This window comes from Camelus ferus, chromosome 6, assembly GCF_009834535.1.
Source record: "Camelus ferus isolate YT-003-E chromosome 6, BCGSAC_Cfer_1.0, whole genome shotgun sequence".
In the NCBI taxonomy this organism is placed as follows: Eukaryota; Metazoa; Chordata; class Mammalia; order Artiodactyla; family Camelidae; genus Camelus; species Camelus ferus.
The window spans coordinates 91,699,014-91,719,094 of record NC_045701.1 but is presented as its reverse complement, the minus strand read 5'-3'; the positions used below and the strand labels follow the sequence as shown (position 1 = coordinate 91,719,094).

General features: G+C 47.7%; 1 protein-coding gene across 2 annotated transcripts in view; it reads right to left on the bottom strand.

Annotated features, from left to right (window-relative positions):
• TRAF3 (TNF receptor associated factor 3) overlaps nucleotides 1–19,274 on the bottom strand; it is a 105,727-nt gene extending 86,453 nt beyond the window's left edge. Inside the window, exon 1 of one of the 2 annotated variants that reach the window (XM_032482723.1) lies at nucleotides 18,971–19,274. The gene's annotated coding sequence lies outside the window, so the exon portion shown is untranslated. The remainder of the gene's footprint in view (nucleotides 1–18,970) is intronic. The other variant, XM_032482722.1, reaches the window with a different exon arrangement.
• Between the last annotated feature and the right edge of the window lie 807 nt (nucleotides 19,275–20,081).

Here is a 20,081-nt window from a genome sequence, read left to right as displayed (position 1 = left end):
GGTCTTCTGGCTTGAGCAGCTGGCTATGGTGGGAAGGAATCAAGAGTTCTCTTGAGGGCGGGCTAAGTGATGCGCAAGTGAAACACCAGGCAGCCTCGGCTGCAATCTGGTCACCCCTCTCATGGCTCACAAACAACGTGTCTAGTTGATCAGCAGGTCCTGGTCACCCAGCTCCTCCCAGACCAGCTACGTGAGGTGCCCTGCTCTCAACCGACCCTCAGCCCCACCCATTCCACTCTGTTCTGGACCTCTCGGTCTGTCCTTGAGCCCTGCCTTACAACACAGGCTTCACAACAACAGTAGCTGCCTGCAGCGTTTCCTGCCACGTCCCTGGCACTCAGGATGGTGTCTGGCACACACCAAGACTCAGCCAGTGGTTGTTGAATAGACACACAGGGCTAAACGTAGAACTGGAAGAGAGCTATGGGTTAAACAAATAAATCTGGAGAACCTGGGAACCACAGCTGGAAAATTACTTTATTTTTCTAATGGTGCCTACTGAAAAAAAACTCCCATTCTGCTGACCAAAGTTTCAATGTAAATTATGGTATCTTAAAAAGGGTGTCTCCAGGGAGGGAGGGAATAGCTCAAGGGTAGGGCACATGACTAGCACGAAGGAGGTCCTGGGTTCAATCCCCAGTACCTCGACCTAAATAAATAAATATACAAACATAAGTACCTCCCCTCCATCAAAAAAAAAAAAGGGGGGGTTTATCCAAACTGATTTGATAGATATCTGGGCTTCTGTTCCTCTGTCAATTTTAAGAACACTTCTAGGAGAACCTCACTATATTAAAAAGATTTGTTTGGTACACCAAGGCAATATAGATAATATTTTTATAGTAACTATAAATGGAATATAACGTTTGAAAGCTGTGAATCACTATGTTGTACATCTGAAGCTTATACTGTACATCAACCGTGCCTCAATAGAATAAATAAATAATAAATTTAAAAGATTTTTTAAAATCTTAAGATCTCATTTAATGGCTATAGACTGAATTTTTGTAGAAAATATCTTACCTTACAAAAATACTAAATCTTAACAGTCATATATTTGCTGGAAATGAAGAAAAAAACGTCTTTGAACAACCTCTACACCAGGGTTTTGAACACTACTGACATTTGGGGCCTGGTAACTCTCTGTTGCGGGGAACGTCCCGGGCACTGCAGGACGTTTAAAGCACCCCTGGCCTGCACTCACCAGACAGTAGTAGCACTCCCCTCCCACTCACACCCTACAAATTTCCAGGCATTGCCAAATGTCCCCTGGGGGACAAAACAGCCACCCCCCTCCCCCAGTTGAGAACAACTATCCTGGACCAATGGTCTTTTCATATTATTGACACAACCAAGGAGAAGGGGATAGAATTCTGTTAAGTCTGAAATGCTCACTTAAAAACAACTGGCCCAAACTACATCCTCTAGTGAAACTGAAAGCGAAACAGACACTTACACACTCACACACTTACACACACACACACCATCCTGATGAGGCTCTGAACCATGACATCAAGAAATGCTGACATTTCCTTTGGAGAGAGTCTGATGCTAAATGAGAATCGCGGGAAGGGCTGCCTCACTCCAGGTGTGGGAACTCGTCACCAAGCCTCCCGTTTCCGCAGGATGAAGACCCCCAAGTAAAATGCCCATGTTGACCAAGGCACGTGAAGACGGGCTTGTGGAGCTGTTCGCACACGTGTGCAGCTGGGTGGAACCACCGCAGTGGCTGGATGCAGGCGGCTCCCTGATCTCCATCAGCGGGGAGGAGAAGCTGACAGAAGCCTCAGGCATTTCTGACTTCCGGCCCCACACCATCCCCCAGGAGGGCTGTCTGCAGTCCAGTGGTGACTCCCTCCTCAAGGGGGCTTCCAGCATCCCAGGATCCGTGGACCAAGAGTGGTGACAGTCTCACCTGGGCATTCTCTCCTACCTGTCACTGTTCTTATGCACATTGCTTTTTTTAAAAAGTTAGTAAGTCTTACACACTTTAAATCACTTGAGACATCTGTAGTATCAGATTCCCACATCAGCTTACCACAGAGTTTTTGAGGTTTTAACTTTTTCCTCCCATCTCACCAGAGCATTCACACACAAGCAGGCATCCAGTGAGCCTCTCAGCCTTCCAGACGCCCCCGATGTGGCTGGTGACGGTGGTATTCAGAGGAAAATTGTTAATAAGATCAAAACTGGCTGCCAATCACCCAAATTAGCTAAATCAAAAGGCACCAAATATACATGTACAACAAACACTCCCTGAAGGGCCAAAAGTAAAGAAAGTTGAAGACGAGTAATTAAGGGATTAAAAACGTGTCAGTCTCAATACAGACTCTGCTCTGCCCAAGGAAGGTCAGCATCTTTCCTTGTGCTTCTCAAAGCGCAGTGAGATGTAAGGGGCTGGGAATATGGCACACTTTCTTGAACTGGAGGGTCAATTCTGATAGAAAGATTTTTTAGAGGTTTCTAATATCAGAACACATATTACATAAGAAAACGCAAAATTCATATGAATTTCAGATAAAACAGACCACAAAAACCCTGTGTGGAGAACAGGCCCCCTGAAAGGGTCCAAGTCACATGTCCACTCTCCTGTCACCAGGGGGGCTCACAGAGGAAAGTCTGGGACATGCTGATACTTGTCATCTGCTACTGTGTCCCGAAAATGGCCCAATTATTGTCACAGCCTCGGTCAGTCATGGATCAGAGCAAGAATACACCGGAGAACCCATGATTTTATGTCTCCGGAGAGAAAAATCAGCAAAATGGGGAGGAGGTTGCTGTTCATAGAGGCACATTAAGTAAACATACTATTTCTCTGATTTTTTTAGCCAACTGTTTTAGCCCACTTCATAGGGTCACCTCCTCCGAGGCAAGAACTGTATCTGTGCATGTTTCTGTGGGACATGCGGAGGTCGTCAGACACATGACAAGTGACAGGACAAGTGACAGGACAGAGGCCTGGAGAGACAGGTTCGCTGGCAGCCACACGCCGGGAGCCAGCCTGCACCTCCACACAGCACTGCCCCAGGGGCCAGGTGACGCCTGCCTGCGGCAGCCCCCAAGGAGAAAAGCAAGAGGCCGCAAGCTCACACTCCAAGATTCCTTCACGCTGAAGCACAAGGGCCTCTCAGGGCCAACACAAATCCCCCTCCTCTACAAAGAGCCTGCCAGGAGGGCAGGCCAGGAGCATATGCTGCCTTTTAACACATCTCCTCTAGGCTTGAAATGTTATTAAATAGGTGCTTAAGGAAAAAAAAAAACAACTTTCCACGTTTCCTTTTTCTGGTGCTAATTTCTAAGCTCTCCGCCAGCAGGGACCATGTCCTACGCACAGCTTCACTCTCCCATGATACCAGCCCAGACACATGCACAGAGAGGATGACGGACACCCAGCTACAGATGTAATTTCTGATCTATAGAAAACACTGAATTATCTGAAGAATAAAGTCTGGCATACCAAGTATAAAGGAGCTGGGGAAACACAGGAACCAAATGGGGAAAGTAAAAACTCGTATGTGGCGGAATTGCAAAGTATCATTGGCCTTTGAGGGACGCCTGCTCACAGCCAGAGGCTTCCTACGCACACTGACATGTTAACGTGACCTAGACTGACTCGCTGTGACCACTCACAAGCTACGTCTCCACAGTGCCACGTCCCGAACCCAAAACCAAAACCAGGTGTGTTCCAGAGCCTAGGATTTGTTGGATTTTAGAAAGGAAATACTGTGTGTATGTATTATATATTACATAACATTCCCGGTGAAGTCTGGGGCAGCCACATGAGAAAACACATTAACCAACAGTCTGCAGTGGAATATAGGACTGTTCATACCAAGCAGAACAGAGATTGTGAAAAGCAACACAGAGGTTTTGGCATCAAACCCACGACAAAGCCATTCCATGTCAGAGGCTCCGGGCTTCAGACTGCTGAGGAACTGGTGCCTGCGTGACCGCCCTCACTTCACTGCGGGGCCCAAAGCTCAGGAGGTCAAGTAACACGCTCCAGTTCACACAGGCTGAGAGGAGGTGCAGGACCAGAGCCTGCCCATCACCTGGACACTCTGCTGAGGTGCACACTGGAAATCAGCAGGTCCGAGGGGGACCTGTGATCCTGTGTTTCTAAGGACCGGGAATCATCCTCCAGAGAGAAGGAAGTGTCCCCCTTCTGCGGAGCCACAGGCTCTCAGCCCTGCTGAGGGCAGCGTCAGCAAGCCCCTGGGAGCTCTGTAACAATACCCAGGAAGTCTGATGTCTGGAGTCTTAACTGACTGCAATAGTCCGCAGTGGGCCCCAGCTGTTGTGGCTCTTTCTAATGACTCTAGTGCACAGCCAGGATGCAGTCACTGACGTGAAGCCATGAAGAGAAAAGGAAGGGCCAGTAACGCCAGACGCCGACAAGGCGGCCTGCAAGCCCAGGCTGGAGCCCACCTGGAGCCTCCACACTCCAGCCAAGGAGTCCGGGGGCTCCAGCAAGGGGCAGGAGACGTCATTACAACCCTAGGGATGGGATACCCCACCATCCCAGGCTCTGTGGATCACCAGCATTCTTCCCTCCCTCGAAGCCAAGGAAACCCTAGATCCAACCATGCTAATGGCCAAGCCCCATCAGACAAGCACGCATCAACTCACAGCCGAGAAGTACTGCTGCCCGCCACCGGTCTCCTCCCCAAACCACCTCAAACCTAACCCCCAGGTTCCAAGTCAGCCATCATCTTTCACACCCAGTCTCGGGCCATTTCTGATATGACACGTACGAATTTCAGCCTGCTCACCACCCTAACATCAGTTGTCTGGAGAGGCTCATTTGCTAAAATTCCTCATGGAAACTAAACAAGAGTCCTAGTCTGATCCAAGCGTTAGCTTACTAACTGAGTGACTCACCCTGTAATGTGCCCCCTTTTGTTTTTGTTCTACTGCTTTTCAGGCCCTACAGAGACCATCACGGTGGCAGCCATCACCCAGCTTTCAACAGGACACACAGCAGCTGCCCAGTGCCTCGGGGGCACGATCCCCACCTCCAGCAGAGGTGGGACCTCCACACCAGTGAGTGCAGAAGGTGGAGCATCGACCCAAAGAGGATTATCGTCAAGTCTTAAGATCTAATGGAATTTGCCTTGCTGATCTGTGGATAAGCTTGGGACCTACGGCCACTTCCTTCTTCCCTATCCCTGGCTTTTGGAAGGGAAATATCTATCCTATGCCTGTCCCAGTACTGTATACTGGAAGCATGTAACTTACCTGGTTTCACAGATTCACAGGTAAGAGGAGTTCTGTCCCAAGATGGAACACACCTCAGCCTCACCCGCATCTTAGTTAGATGACACCTAGATGAGACCTTGGACTTCAGACTCCAGAGGTGACACTGGAGCTAAGATTCTGAGGGCTGTTGGAATGGAATGAATGTTTTGCATGTGAGAAGGACATGGATTTGGGGATCCAGAGGAGGATGCTATGGACTGAACTGTGCCCCCTCAAAATTCATAACTCCTAATGTGATTGTATTTGGAGATGGGCCTTTGGGAAACAGTTAGGGGCCTATAAAGAGGAGATACCAGGGAGCTTCTTCCAGTCTCTCCCCAAGTGAGGACACACTGTACAAGCTGGGAACAGAACCTCTACTGGGAAGCCCAAGTGGCTGGCACCTTAATCTTGGACTTTCAGCCTCTAGAACTGTGAGAAGTTAAGTTCCTGCTGCTTGAGCCACCCTGTCTCTGCTACTTTGTTACGACAGCCTGAGCTAGTACATGCTCTTTCATAAAGTGTAACGCAGCGGGCTGAAATGAGCAGTCTGAATTTCTTGAGAACACAGAGTGTCTCAGTATTCACACACACACACACACACACACACACACACACAACTGAGCATCTAAACTCAGCCAGGCACTCACCAGATAAATATGTGCTGAAATGGGTAACGTTTGGTGGACATACCCTCTACTTTGTCTTTCTTGGGCTGAAAAATGCAAGTTCCTTTAAACTTAAATACTTTATTTCACTCTTCTGGCGAATTCATTTTTTTTAAGGCTTACTATTTTATTTTCACAACAACCATGGCAATTCCCATCTACTGTGAGAGGAGACAGGAGTTTCAAAGGTAAAATAGGCTGCCCAAGATCACAAAGACGGGTGGGGCCTAGCTCACTGGTCCCTAGCGCCTACTTGAGTCTTGTCCCTCGAAGGCAGGACTTCTACTGGCAGGAGGCCCCACGCCCCTCGACCCCAACCTCTCCAGGCCCTGGCTCGCCAATAGATGATCTCCATGCTTTCCATCACTCCACAAAATTTAACAACTTTTATACCCGTGGTGTTAGAAGAACAGAGTCTCACAGCTTCCAGAGCCCTGTCCACCACACGCAGGCCTGGGCCCTCCACCAAGGTGCTGCACAACGTTTTCAAGTTACACTGCACATCTCATACTTCACCCCAGGAGTAGGTGACTGAAAGTCTAGACACAGTTCCCAAGGACCCTACGACTAAATAAAAGGCAAGGGTACCTATCTGAAGTTATCTTAACACCAGGGGACACCTTTTTTGTGTGAACCAGAACACACCTAGCAAAGGGCGTATCATCACCTGAGCGAACACGGCGGCCTCCTGATCCCCGCCTTCCCCGGGCTTCAGGCCTCGGTGCCCTCCCTCAGCCCCCGGGCCGCTGCCCCGGCAGGGAGAAGCCCAAGGCGAGCAGCATCAAAAGACACATCCCCCAAACCCTGCAGATGGCAGTTACTTTCTCCCTGATGACAGGCGAAGGTCAGCAGACTTCTGGAACTCATAAAAAGGACAAGAGAAGGAATGGCACTCACCTCATAACACAGAGACAGACGTATACGTATAACATGTATAATGTATGCATTACGTGCATTTGTATGCACACATAATGTGTATGTACTGTACGTATAACGACCTCACTACAAGAGACCTCAGACCATCCAGACCAAAGTCCTGACTGTGGGCATGATGTGGTTTTCTTTTCCCTTTTTCTTGGAGGGTGGAATTCAGTTTATTTATTTATTCGTTTGTTTATTTAAATGGAGGCACTGGGGACTGAACCCAGGACTTCACCCATGCTAAGCAAGCACAACACCGCTGAGCTCCACCCTCCCCCTCGGGTACGAAGGGAGGGGGTCCAGGAGCTCCCGGGACTCCCTGAAATTCTAGGCATTAGTCCGTCACTCGGGCACATCAACCACTTAAAGCGGCTGACCCTCTTCATTCACACCCACTTGGACAGAAGGTTAGATGCCCAGGAGCGATGGGTTTGGGGACTCAAGGTGCGCTAGGCTGGGGAAACAGAAGGGACCGAGGCACTGCATGAAGCAGGGCTCGCTGTGCAGGCGCAACCCAGCTCTGCTGCCCTCTCCACCCTTGTTAATCCTGACGCCTGGTGGCTCCAGCGGATTCCTTGTTTCAATATCAAAATCCACTCCCTCAGTCTCCTCTGGCCTCATCAGGTTCGCTCCCCTCAAACAGCGTTGCAACAGTGAGCTGAGACAGGCTGAGGAGGCAGGGTGTGCAGAAAATGAGATCTAGTTGGAGCCAATGCACACACACCTCCGCACACGCTGTCAGGCTAGCCCCCCTTTATACATAAACAGCTGCAACTCTACTCTAATAACTCCTTAGGGGGTCTTACCAGAACGATCTAGGGTGAAGAAAAGGAAATTTAGGATATGTAGGTTTACTAATATATTCTCAACAAAACTTCAATAGAGAGAATTATAAGCTTAAACTCCACAATACTCTTCAAAATGAAAGTGAAGTTTTCAAATGATTTTTTAAATGAACTAATAGGAAGGAAGAACTTATGGATCCAAAGTTACACTTGAAAACTCCTGACAAACAGATGATCAAGGATGCCTGATTAAATAAATCATACGTTTTATACAAGCAATTAACATTTTACGAATGGTGTATTCCAAAAGTGTACTTGTGAATTCTTGGTTCAGGACACAGAATGTGTTTTTTCACAGAAAGTGGCAGTACACAACAGCTGGGGTTTCCATTTCAGCCAACCATAGCCTCTCTTAAAAAGTATATACAACGTATACACTGCTGACCATGCTGTGGAATCTAACCACCACACATATGATTGATTACAGATGGTCACAAATTCCTTGCCACTCCTCTCATCAAGAGGTAAACTCTATGCCCCCTCTCTTTGAATCTGGGATTACTCTGTGGGTTCTTCAACCAGCAGAACATTGCAAGAATAATGCTATACCATTTTGTCAGCTCCCGTTTCCTCTCCTAGAACAATCCCTCTAGGAGTCTTCAGCTGCCACGGAAGAAGTCCAACCACCCGAGTAGAGAAGCCATCTGAAGAGGCCCTGACACTACATGGGAAGCAAGGAACCACTAAGCCTGGCCTTCCAACCATCCAAGCATGTGAGTATAGCCACCCTGGACCCTCCAGACCAGACCAAAAGTCACATAAATACCAGCAACTGGCCTCAGATTAACTGGCACTTAAGAGCAGAAGGACTGCCCAGCTGAGCCCTGCCTGATCAACCCACAGAACCATAATGTCTAGTAACACATTACTGTTTTAGATCACTGATGCTTAAGGATATGGTCTGTTACTCAGCAATCACTATCTGGAACAATGTGTGACTCGTCAGGAAATGACAGAAGCTCCTGCACTGGCATCAGGAATCGAGTCCCCCCCCCCCCAATTCCCCACTAGTGGACGCAGAGTTACAGTGGTAAAGTTGGTCAGGGTTTTCCTAGCTATAAGCCACTGGGGCAGCCTCATGTTGGAAAGTAAGGAGGTACATGGTATGATCATCAAAGAGTTGTCCTCTCTGCTTCAAAACCATCTTAGAATTGTCTATACACTACTGAAAACAGATTTCAAAATTCTGAAGAAATACAATGTACAGTCCAAATATGGCTGGTACCCTGAAGCCAAAGCCAGACAAAGATACAAGAAAACTAAAGACCAATATCCTTAAAGTCATAGATGCAAAAATGATCAGCAAAATAGTAGCAAGCCAAATCCAACAGCACACTAAAAGGATTGTGCACCATGACAAACTGAGATATACCCCAGAAAAACAAGGATGGTTCAACATACAAAAATCAATTAATGAAACACACCACATTCATAGAACGAAAGGGAAAAAATACACAATCATATCAAGAGAAACAGAGAGCATTTGACAAAATTCAACAATCTTTCAGAATAAAACACTCAGTAAAATAGAAATTTAAGAGAACTTTCTTAACATGATATAGGACACTTATTTTTTTTTAAGCCAATTGTAACTTCATAAGTAGACTGAAAAGCTTTCCCCTAAGATCAGGAACAAAACAAGGATGTCTGCTTTCATCACTGCTATTCAGTACTGTAGTAGAAATCCTAGCCTGAGCAATTAGGCAAGAAAAATAAATAAATAAAAGACATCCGCACTGGAAAGAAAGAAACTATCTCTATTTGCAGATAACATGATTCTATATATAGAAAATCTCATAGAACCAACCAAAAAACTACCAGAGGTAATAATTAAATTCAGCAAGGTTGCAGGGTATATGATCAACACACAAAAATTAGTTGTGCTTTTATACACCAGAGAGGAACACTCTAAAAAGAAAACTAGGAAAATAATTCCATTTATGATAGCATCCAAAAGAATAAAATATCTAGGAATAAATTTAACCAAGGAGGTGAAAGATTTATATACTGAAACTATAAAATCGTGCTGAAGAAATTAAAAGTATAAATAAATGGAAAGACATCTCATGGGTTGGAAGACTTAGTAATAACATGACTATTCTCCAAAGAAGATTCAACACAATCCCTGTCAAAATTCTAATGACCTTCCTGCAGAAAGAGAAAAACTGATCCTCAAATTAATATGGAGCTGCAAGGGGTGCCAAGTAGCCAAAGCAGTATCAAAAAAGAAAAATAAAGTTAGAAGACTCACACTTCTCAAACTTACCACCTCAAAACTTTCTACAAAGCTACAGTAATCAAAACAGTGTGCTACTGCCATAAGGACACACATATAGACCAATGGGATAGAACTGAAAATCCAGAAGTAAATTCAAACATCTATGGCCAATTTATTTCCAGCAAAGGTGCCAAGACCATCCAGCGGGGAAAGAATAATCTCTCCAAAAAAATGGTGTCAGGACAACTGGATAACTGAATGCAACAGGACTCCTACCTCACTCCATATGTAAAAATTAACTCAAAAAGGATCAAAGATCTAAATGAAAGAGCTGAAACTATAAAATATAGGGGTAAATCTTAATGACCTCAGAGTTGGCAATGGATTTTCAGGTTTGATACCAAAAGCACAAGGAACAACAACACAAAAATAAAGTGGACTTCATCAAAATTAAAAACTTTCATGCATTAAAGGACATTACCAAGAATGTGAAAAAACAACCTACAGAATGGGAAAAAAATATTTATCGATCATATACCTATTAAGGGTTTAATATCCAAAATACATAAAGACCTCTTACAACTCAAAAACAAAAAGACAAACAACCTAATTAAAACATGGGCAAAGGACCTGAATGTATGTTGTTCTAAAAAAAACATGTACAATGAAAAGATACTCAATATCATTGGTCATTAAGGAAATACAAAACCACAGTGAGGTATCACTTTACATCCACTAAAATAGCTTTAATCAAAAAAAAAAAAAGAAAAGAAACCTGTTGGTAAAGATGTGCAGAAATTGGAACCCTGGTACACTGCAGATGGGAATAAGTTAAACACAGAACTATCATATGACCCAGCAATGTCTCTCCTAGGTACATTACCCAAGACAAATAAAAACACATATCTACACAGAAACTTGTACACATTATTCATACTGGGCAAAAAATAAAAACAATCCAACTGTCCAACAGTGGAAGAATGGATAAATAAACTATGATATATACAGACAATGGAATATTACTTAGCCATTAAAAGGAACAAAATACTGATACAAGCTACAACTTGGATGTAGCTCAGAAACATTGTGCTAAGTGAAAGAAGCCAGACACAAAAGGTCACGGATTGCACGGCCCCTTCTGTGTGACATACCCAGACGAGCATATCCAGAGACGGAAAGCAGATCAGAGGTTTCCAGGGGCTAGAAGCGGGGATGGGGAATGATTACTTAATGAGTGCAGAGTTTTATACACGGTGATGAAAAGACTTTGAAGCTAGAGTGAGCTGGTGGTTCCAGAAAATTCTGAATACACTACATACCACTGAACTGTACACTTTTTAAAACAGTTAATTGTATGTTGTGTGAATTTTACCTCAATAAAAGAAAATCTGGTTGGACTATGGTTTATTGATTCATACAAATACCTGAGCATCTGCTGTACTCCAGGCACTCTCCTAATATGTGGGTTAAGATGATGGCAAAAATTTTCTGCTATGAATTTAAAAAGCAAGATTAAGAGACCAGAGTGACAGTGTGGACTATTTTAACTAAGTTGTTCAGGGAAGACCTATTAGAACAGGGTATGTCTGAACAGATTAGAATGAATTTAAGAATATTATCCTGCTAAGTAATGGAAGAAAATAATGAACTGAAATATAACTTTCAATTTGTCAAAAATCATCATATGTAAAAACTGCTTTTCTAAAAAAGTGTGGGGCTGTCTATTGGCATTGCTTTTTGTGCAAATACAGTGATTTTTAGTTTCCAGATTTATTCTTTGTTACAAATAATTTCTTTAGAGTCCAACAATGTGCTCACTTGACCACTACCTGTTCTCCAGGACCAGGCCGTGCTCCCAAGAGGGCCCACCATTCACCTTGCTAACAAGGCACGTCTTCCCTTTAGGAAACCACTCACGAAAGAAAGAGGAAAAGGAATTGGAATTACCACTCACAGTGTGGCAGGATCACACATTCACTCACATTCTCACTTTTAATCCTCACAATGACCTTTTCATAGATGACAAGGCTTAGGTTCCGAAAGGGTTAGTAATTTACTATCACAACTAGCTAAAGAAAGGACCAGAATGCAAATCAGGTCTGACTACAGACCCATTCTCCTTCCATGCAAAAACCAGTTTCATCTAAGATGGCCTAAGCACATCTTGGGCCGGACTGTGAAAATATGATGAAGTAACCCTGTCCTTAAGAAGTTTGTCATCTCAACACTAGAGACCCATCCAAGATGTACCAGAACATCCCTTACCTGGAGAAGACTGGTGCTCCAGAATCATGAGGCCCACGCCACTGCCTTGACCCCAAAAGGTCTGACTTGGTGTAAGAACAAAGAAATCCATCCTGTATCACTCTAGGAACCTGACCTTGAGGCCTCAGTGTCCAGCTGTGTCCCCTTACTCACAGTCCTCCCTGTGATGGCTGCCTGAGCAGGTATAGGTACAGATGGCTATGAGACAGGCCCCCTCACCTCAGTCCAGCCACCACTGACCCTTCCTGGTTCTACGTTCAAAACTTTACAGTGGTTCTAGCAGAACAGCCACACAAAATCTCGAAAATAGTCAACAACATCATTTCCTTGCTAACTGTGCAGAAGGCTTCTTTGCCTCTAACTTATGCTCCCATAAGCATTGGTAGTTACAATTAAATTCCAGATGAATGGGTGGAAATCTTCCTACGCTGGGCTGTAACCATGAAGCTCTCTACTGAGTGACCAGGCCTCCGGGACTTGTTCACCACTGACAAAAGCTAATGTTTGTAAAACCCTGTAATGACTAACTACTATCATTATTACTTAGACTACCGGTTTAAATGTAAATTAGAGAGAGGAAAGAAAACACATGAGTAAATCAAGTCTGGGACGGCTCCTCGGCAAGAACCACATGGGTAAAGAACGCCTTAACTGAACTTATTAGAGGATGTGGATGCAGTGCTGCTCTAAGAAATAACTCAAGACAGAGAGAAGGGATGAGGATCAGCTGGAAAAGTCAGTCAATTCAGGCGAAACAGATGTTGGAGAAAAGGAAAGACTGCATGAAAAACATACGCTGGAAAAACACACAATTTCACACTATATAGCAGTAAAACCAAAACATCTAGAATCTGAAAGCAAAACTAAAAAGTCTAGAATAAGAACAAAATCCAAAACTGGATTGTAATTCAGCTTAAACTGACCACAGAGCACAGTGATGGAAACACGAACTCCACAGTCCAGCAGGCCTGCTGCTCTTACTTCTTCTCATCTGTAAAATGGGGATGACTCTTCTCCCAGAAGTTAGGCTGGCACCCAAAGGCAGCCAGTTCCCTTTTCCCGAGCCCTCTCCCCTGTACGACAGGCGCAGGGAGCCGACCGCTGCAGGCTCACAGGCCCTCTGACAGCCATGTCTCCCCCACCCCCCTACCCCACCCCCAGCTCACTGGCGCTCATCCTCCCTGGAAAACACCTCCGAGCCCTGGGTCCAAACTGCACAGCGCCCCCATGCCCCCACAGCACCTCTGCCCCGCTGTGGGGGTGGCCCACCACACTGCTCCTGCCTCACCCGTCCCACAGAAGCTCCTCGGGGATGGTGACCACACGGCACCTTACTTGGCTTTTCAGCTCTGGCAACTAGCACTGAGGAAGTCCTCAAAAAATGTGTGTTGATTAAATAATTCTCAATTATCCAAAGTTGGAATTAGAGGCCAAGCAGCTTCCCTGGGGCCAACCTTGGAAAAATGAAGACTGCAGGGGGAAGAAAAAACTCTGCTCTGGGTCAAGAGTCCCTGGTTTGACACAGAAAACAAATTTATGGTTACCAGGGAGGATGGTGGTGGGCAGGGATAAATTGGGAGTTTGGGATTTGCACTAACTGTTGCATATAAAATAGATAAACAAGTTTCTACTGTACAGCACAGGGAACTATATTCAATATCTTATAGTAACCTATAACGAAAAAGAATATGAAAAGGAATATATGTATAAATCAATCACTTTGCTGTGCACCAGAAACTGATACAAAATTTTGGACTGACTATACTTCAAAAAAAAAGATGGGGGAGGGGAGTCACTGCTTTGCCATTAACTGACTTGGGGGCCTTACCCGCACACTCTAAACCTCGGCTGTCTCCCATATAAAATGAGAGAACTCAACTTGAAAATCTCTGTCTCCACCAATGAGATCTGACATACTGTGTTTACATTCCAAGATCTTAACACTCTTGCTCTGTTACATCTCAATCCTCCATTACTGTGAAAATTGACATCAGCAGGTTGCTCCCTTGACCATTTCATTCATAAGAAGCAAGTACGCACATGGTGCTACTGGTCCCATTTTACAGATGGGGAAACAAACCCAGAGACACCCAGCAGCTTCCCCAAGGTCCCTTAGCTGGTTGCTACAGAGGGCAGGGCTGGTGCCTTCCTTGATGTCCACAGTTCTCAAGCTGGGGGGAAGGACAGTCTCAGGGACACAGGGTGGGATGCCTGGGGACCCCTCAGGGATCCTAGGGAAGCCAAGAATAAACACAATGTATCTTTTGAAGAATGAAACATACTCAAAAACTCAGGGGACAGTGTGTTTATAATTAAAAGGCCAGACATATTACTGAGTACAATGTAAAATTCCTATTAAATTTTAAGATAAAACTTAATGGGCTTGGATTCCTATTAAGGGTTTGAGACATAGTGTACTAAAACCACGCCATGCCCTTCCTCACACAGAAAAACATTCTGAAACCAGAACACTTAATTTTGCCTATAATAACATTTCAAACATCAGGCTTTATTAATCCAAAAAGACAAAATTTAATTTCTAGAATAAAGTTGTGACTTCTGGGCATTACTGGGCAAGGAAAGACTCGAGAGAACTAGTTCTCCTGTTCTTCCTTTTTAAGTCATTAAAAGCATCCAGGAAAGTTGAAATGTCAGACAAAGCCTCAGACCCCTAATGCAACAAACCAGGGGGCTGAGCACTATCAGGACCTGGGGCGGTGGGGGGGGGGGGGGAGGCTGGGGGGAGCACAGCCAAGGGAGGCAGTGACAGGTGCACCCACCTGCAGACACACATGCCAAATCACATGGAACCACCATGTGGGCATCTGTCACATCCCTCCTCTCTCCCAAACTTGCAGATTGTGGACAGAAACATTGATGGAGGGTCAGTCTACCACGTGCCAGGACCTGAGGGGAAGAGTGGGGGACCTGAGCAGGACCTCACTGGTGATAGGCAGGAGGTTTGGGGGAGTCCATGGAGAAGGGGCTTTCTAACATTTACACCCCTCCCCTCCCCACCAACTTCTGAGGCTTTCTACCTGCCGTGAGAAACGGCAGGCACAGCAAAGCGTGGCCGCCCGGGCTGGGGCCCACCGCTCTGCCTACCCCGCCCCCCGCAGGCCGGGCCACCTCAGGGCAGAGGGCATGACCCACCTGAGCCCCAGTGACCACGGGCCTGGTGAGCGCTGGAGCACGGTGTAGGAAACCCCGGACACGGCCGGAAACCCATGGACCAGGAGCGTTCCCAGGCCCGCACCTACTGGCAAGGGGCAACAGGACAGCAACCTGTCAGATCCCATCACCAAAACAAAGCAGGGAGCAGAGAAATCCGCTTACTGCCATCCTCAGGGCCCCGCAAAGGACTCAGCCGGCCCCACCGCGCCTGCCCTCCTGATGCTGCGTCTCAGTGCCCGCTGCCCGGAAGCCTTCCCTGACCACCCTGGCCAGCCCAGACCTTTCTGTCCCTTTCCTGAATTTCCACCCTACACAGTCCACTAAATCACTTCAGCCTATATCTGATGACTTTTCTAGCTTCTTCCTAGTGGGTCTTCACTCTCCAGTTGAGCAGCCAGCTCCCTGAGGGCAGAGTGGTGAATTTTCATTTTAGCTTACCCTTCCTGCCACCAGTTGCAACCCTGGTGCTATCTCAGTCAAATACCCATTGGTGTCTGGCATCTTCCTTCACCATGCACAGGGGCCAAGATGCCCCAGACCTCGGCAGACGATGCTCTTATGGGCAGGTGTCTCACTCACCTTAGCACTATAACTAGAACATTACAGGAACTCAAGCCACATTCACTGATTACCAAATTAAATGAAAAGAAGACCCCCAAGTCCCAGTTAGTGATCTACTTATCTCAAAGAATACAGAATTCACGAAGAGATTCCAACCTGGTTTCTGGAGTTGACAGAAATCAACAACAGTCATCTGTATGTATGACCTCTCATCACCTGCCAGACTCACCACAAGGTGTCTGCACAGGGAGACAAAAAATTTAGGCCCCAAAAAGGTTTTAATGCTTAATGATAAAAACCTCACCTCCTCCTTCGTAGACTGGTCAATCCCCCACCCCACACTATATCTAGAATAGTGCTGTGCAGACAGTCAGCCCACAAAGGCCCTCTAAAATAAGAAAGCCACTTTGTAGTTTTTAGTTAATTCTGAGTAATAGGTATTACACAAACATACATAATGCTTTCTTACATTTTTTTCCTCTTCTGTTTAAAATTGCTTTCTCTTCCATTTCCATGAGCTCCTTCGGACCCAAAGCAAGGGGACCCATCCCCATTCACCTCTCTCTCCTGCATCCTGCCCACAGGCATCTGGCCCTCTCTCTCTGGCTTCATTCCTCCTGCCCAGAACACGTCTAAGCATCGTCTCCACATTTAGGCCTCGGCTGCCTCTCTCTGGTCACCTTCCAAATCCACTGGCCTCATCTCCTTCTTACTTTGTAGCTTTCCTCCCAGTTTCTCTCTGTATCTGAAGTCAATATTATGACTCTCCTCCCCCTGCAAAAAATAACAGTAATTTTTCTTCCCCTATGAACACTTGTAAAGAAATATGCAGGGGGTCCTGATGCCACAGAATTGACGCAGAGACCTCAGTCATAAGATGTCTCCTCTGCTAAGTTAACTGTTCTTAAATTGACCATTACAAGGAAACCCAGCTATTGCATAATATCTGATAGGTTAGATCACTTGCTGTTTGGAGAGTCTTGCTATACGAAGATGAGAAAACAGAGATGGGCAAATTTAACGCAATTTCCTTTGTTTGCTAGAGCTAGCTCAGGCTTGCAACACCACAGTGACAGTTTTTCTTGAAGTACAGCATTAACGTCATAAGAAAACGACTTTAAGGGAGTGATAGTCAATCTCCTTCAGCTCATCAGCATGTCTATCCTGACAACAACTCCCCACACACACCCCAGGCCCTTCTGGCTCTGCACAGCATAAAAACTAAAGGGATTCTAATAGGAGTGTTTACAGCATCAAAATCCCAAACGCAGGGGGATCAGCAAAATGCAACTCAGATGTTTCAGTTAAATGAAGGACTCTCGTAAAGGCGTGAACAAGAGTGGGAATATTTTGATGGTATCAGCAAAGACAACTGGCCACTGCTATTGCCTGTTTCCAGTGGAATGTCTTCACACCCTTCTTGACACTGAGTGAGGCCATCTTATTAATTCCAAAATGAATGCATAGCATCCAAGGAAAATAATTGGTCTTCTTTCCCCTCACAGAAAAATTCATATGAATGCCTTTAAAAAAAAAATGCTGGAATTCTCCCTGCTAGCTCTGTGCTTTCCTGGCTTCTGCATTGTGACAGCTGGAACAGATGGCGTCTGGGTGAGACACCTTACATCTTAAACCTCATCCCTGATAAGGTCTGATTTTCACTAGTGATGCTGGAATCCCAGGTCTGTCAGGGTTTCTGTCATGAGCACCCACTCACAAGATTTCCAGTCTCATGTATTTTACAGTTTTCACACTAATCAGGCTTATTCTGTTTTGGCCAGAGAATTTTCCGTCTGGGACTAATTCTCAATATGTACATTGTCACTACACGGTGAAAAAACAAATATTTCCTTTCATTTGAAGAACGAATGGCTGTACACTGTTCTGCCAGACATCCTACACATGATGCAGTCTTTTAAACAGGCTATTTTCAAAGATGTGAAAGCACCGACTAATGGTCCGCCTGGTCACTTCTTTAGATAAGGATTTTATAGACATAGAAGATTACAGAACACAACATTTTCAAAAGCTTCACCAGTGCGTACCCACAGCTAACGCTAGGGGAAAAAAAAAAGTATGGCTCCTCCTCAGTTGTATGCTCTGAATATAAATTAAGAAGCGGCAACAACGCTACTCAACATAGCCTTTATGACTCCACAAAAATAAATGAATAAATAACGCACACAAACACACACTCCTATCTCATTCTGAAAACTGACTCCGAGCTTAGTACAAAAAACGTGAAATAAAATTGCTTCCTTCAACGGACAATTATCTGAAGGCTTCTTAAATTTCAAAGCACGTCCACAACACTTCATCCATTTCCATTTTGTCGCTGTTTTCAAATTAAAGGTGAAGAATTTTCTCCCACACAGAATTCTTCCTAAAGGCCTAAATATTAAATCGGTGTCCCCAAACGGGGTGACAGTGTGGAAACGTGGCAAAGTGTGCGCGAGCAATTAACCGAAGGTGGAATGCGTGCGTTTCGCCCAAAATTGGATCCCAGTACCCGCCTGCCTTCGAGGCCACTGCAGCTCTCCGATTATGAATCAGTCAGAGGTTCATCTGCAGAGGAATGACTCAGTATAAACTTTTAAATAATGGCTTAAAAAAAAAAAAAAACCTAAGCCACCCCAGGGTGAGCACGTTCGTCTGGGCAGGCACCCGGAGCCTGCCCGCTTCTCACACCGCAGAAACACACAGCCTCGCAGGAGATGCTACCGTCTCCCACCCCGTGGTGGTGGTGGTGGTGGTGGGGGGGGGGGGGTCATGTTTTAAAGAGGCCTCGCCGCCGCGTTTCCTGAAAAGCTGCGGGAAGCCGGCCGCGGGCCCGGCCCGGGCTGGAGGACAAAGTTTCCCGAAGTTGAGGCGTTCGGGGGGCGGGCGGGCCGGGGCCCGGGCGGTGGCGAGGCGGCGCCGCACCGGGCACTGGCTGCCGGGCGCCGGGCCTGCGCCGCCCGACCCCGGGCCCGCCCGCCGCAAGCCGTCGCCGCCCCGGGCGCGGGATGGAGCCGCGGGGATGGAGCAGCCCGCCGCCCGCGGGGCCCCCGCCCCAGCCCGCCGCCCGCCGGGCCCCTTACCCGCGCTCCGCCGCCGCTCGGCCGGCTCAGGGGCGCCGGGCGCGTCCTCCGCCGCCGTCCGCAGCGTCCTGCTCCCCGGGCAGCCCCATGTCGGGGGGCGGGGAAGGGCCGGCGGCCGCCGCCGCCGCCGCCGGCTGGAAAGTCCCTGCTGGGCTGCAACCCCGGCTCGCGCACGCGGCGGGCCGCGCCGCGCCGCGCTCCCTCGCGCCCTCACGCACCCTCTCGCAGGCACTTCCTCTCGCGCGCTGGAAATCCCCGCCGGCCGCCGGCGCGCGCCCCGCCGCGCGCCCGCCCCGCCCCCGCCGCCGCGCGCGCGCGTGCGTGGGAGCGGCGGGAGCCGGGAGCGCGGCCGGCCCCACGCGCCGCGGCCCGCGCGCCCCCGCCGCCCGCGCGCGCCCGCGGCCGGTTGCTAAGGCCCTCCGCTCGGCGCCCGCCCGCCGGCTTAGCAACCGCGCCGCGGCACGGGCGGGGCGGCCTCGGGCGCCACCCCTCCCCCGCTCTCCCCGCCGCCGCGCGCTCGCCGGTCCGCCCGCCCTCGCGGCCCCCTGGCTCCGCGCAGCCCCCGCCGCGGCCCCGCCCCCGCCGCCCCTCATTTCCGGGTCGAAAAGCCACGCAGGCCGCGTGGGGGCCCGAAAGGTGCAGGTCTCCTCGCGGCCGGGAGCGATGGCGTCACCCGGTGCAGCAGGGCAGCCACCTTCGCCCTCGCCCATACTCACACAGACACACTCGCCCTCGCTCACACCCAGTCTCACACTCAGCCTTTCCCACACTCACACCTCACACACTCACCCTCACCCACATGCACGCTGAGACACACACAGGCACCCACGTTCAACACATGCTCAGTCTCACACACTCTCATAGACCACACACACACATGTCCGACACACATCGTCACACGCTGTCACGCTCTGACACACATGCTCACACGACACACACGCTCTCAGACACATTCACACGGACCCTCATCCCCAGACACACTTGGGCCCAGACGATCGCACGCCCTCACACTGTGCACACATCCACACTCAGCACTCAACGCCCCCTCCTGCATTCACAGCCTTCACACACTCACACGTACACATGCGCTGCTACAAACAGTCCCTCTGGC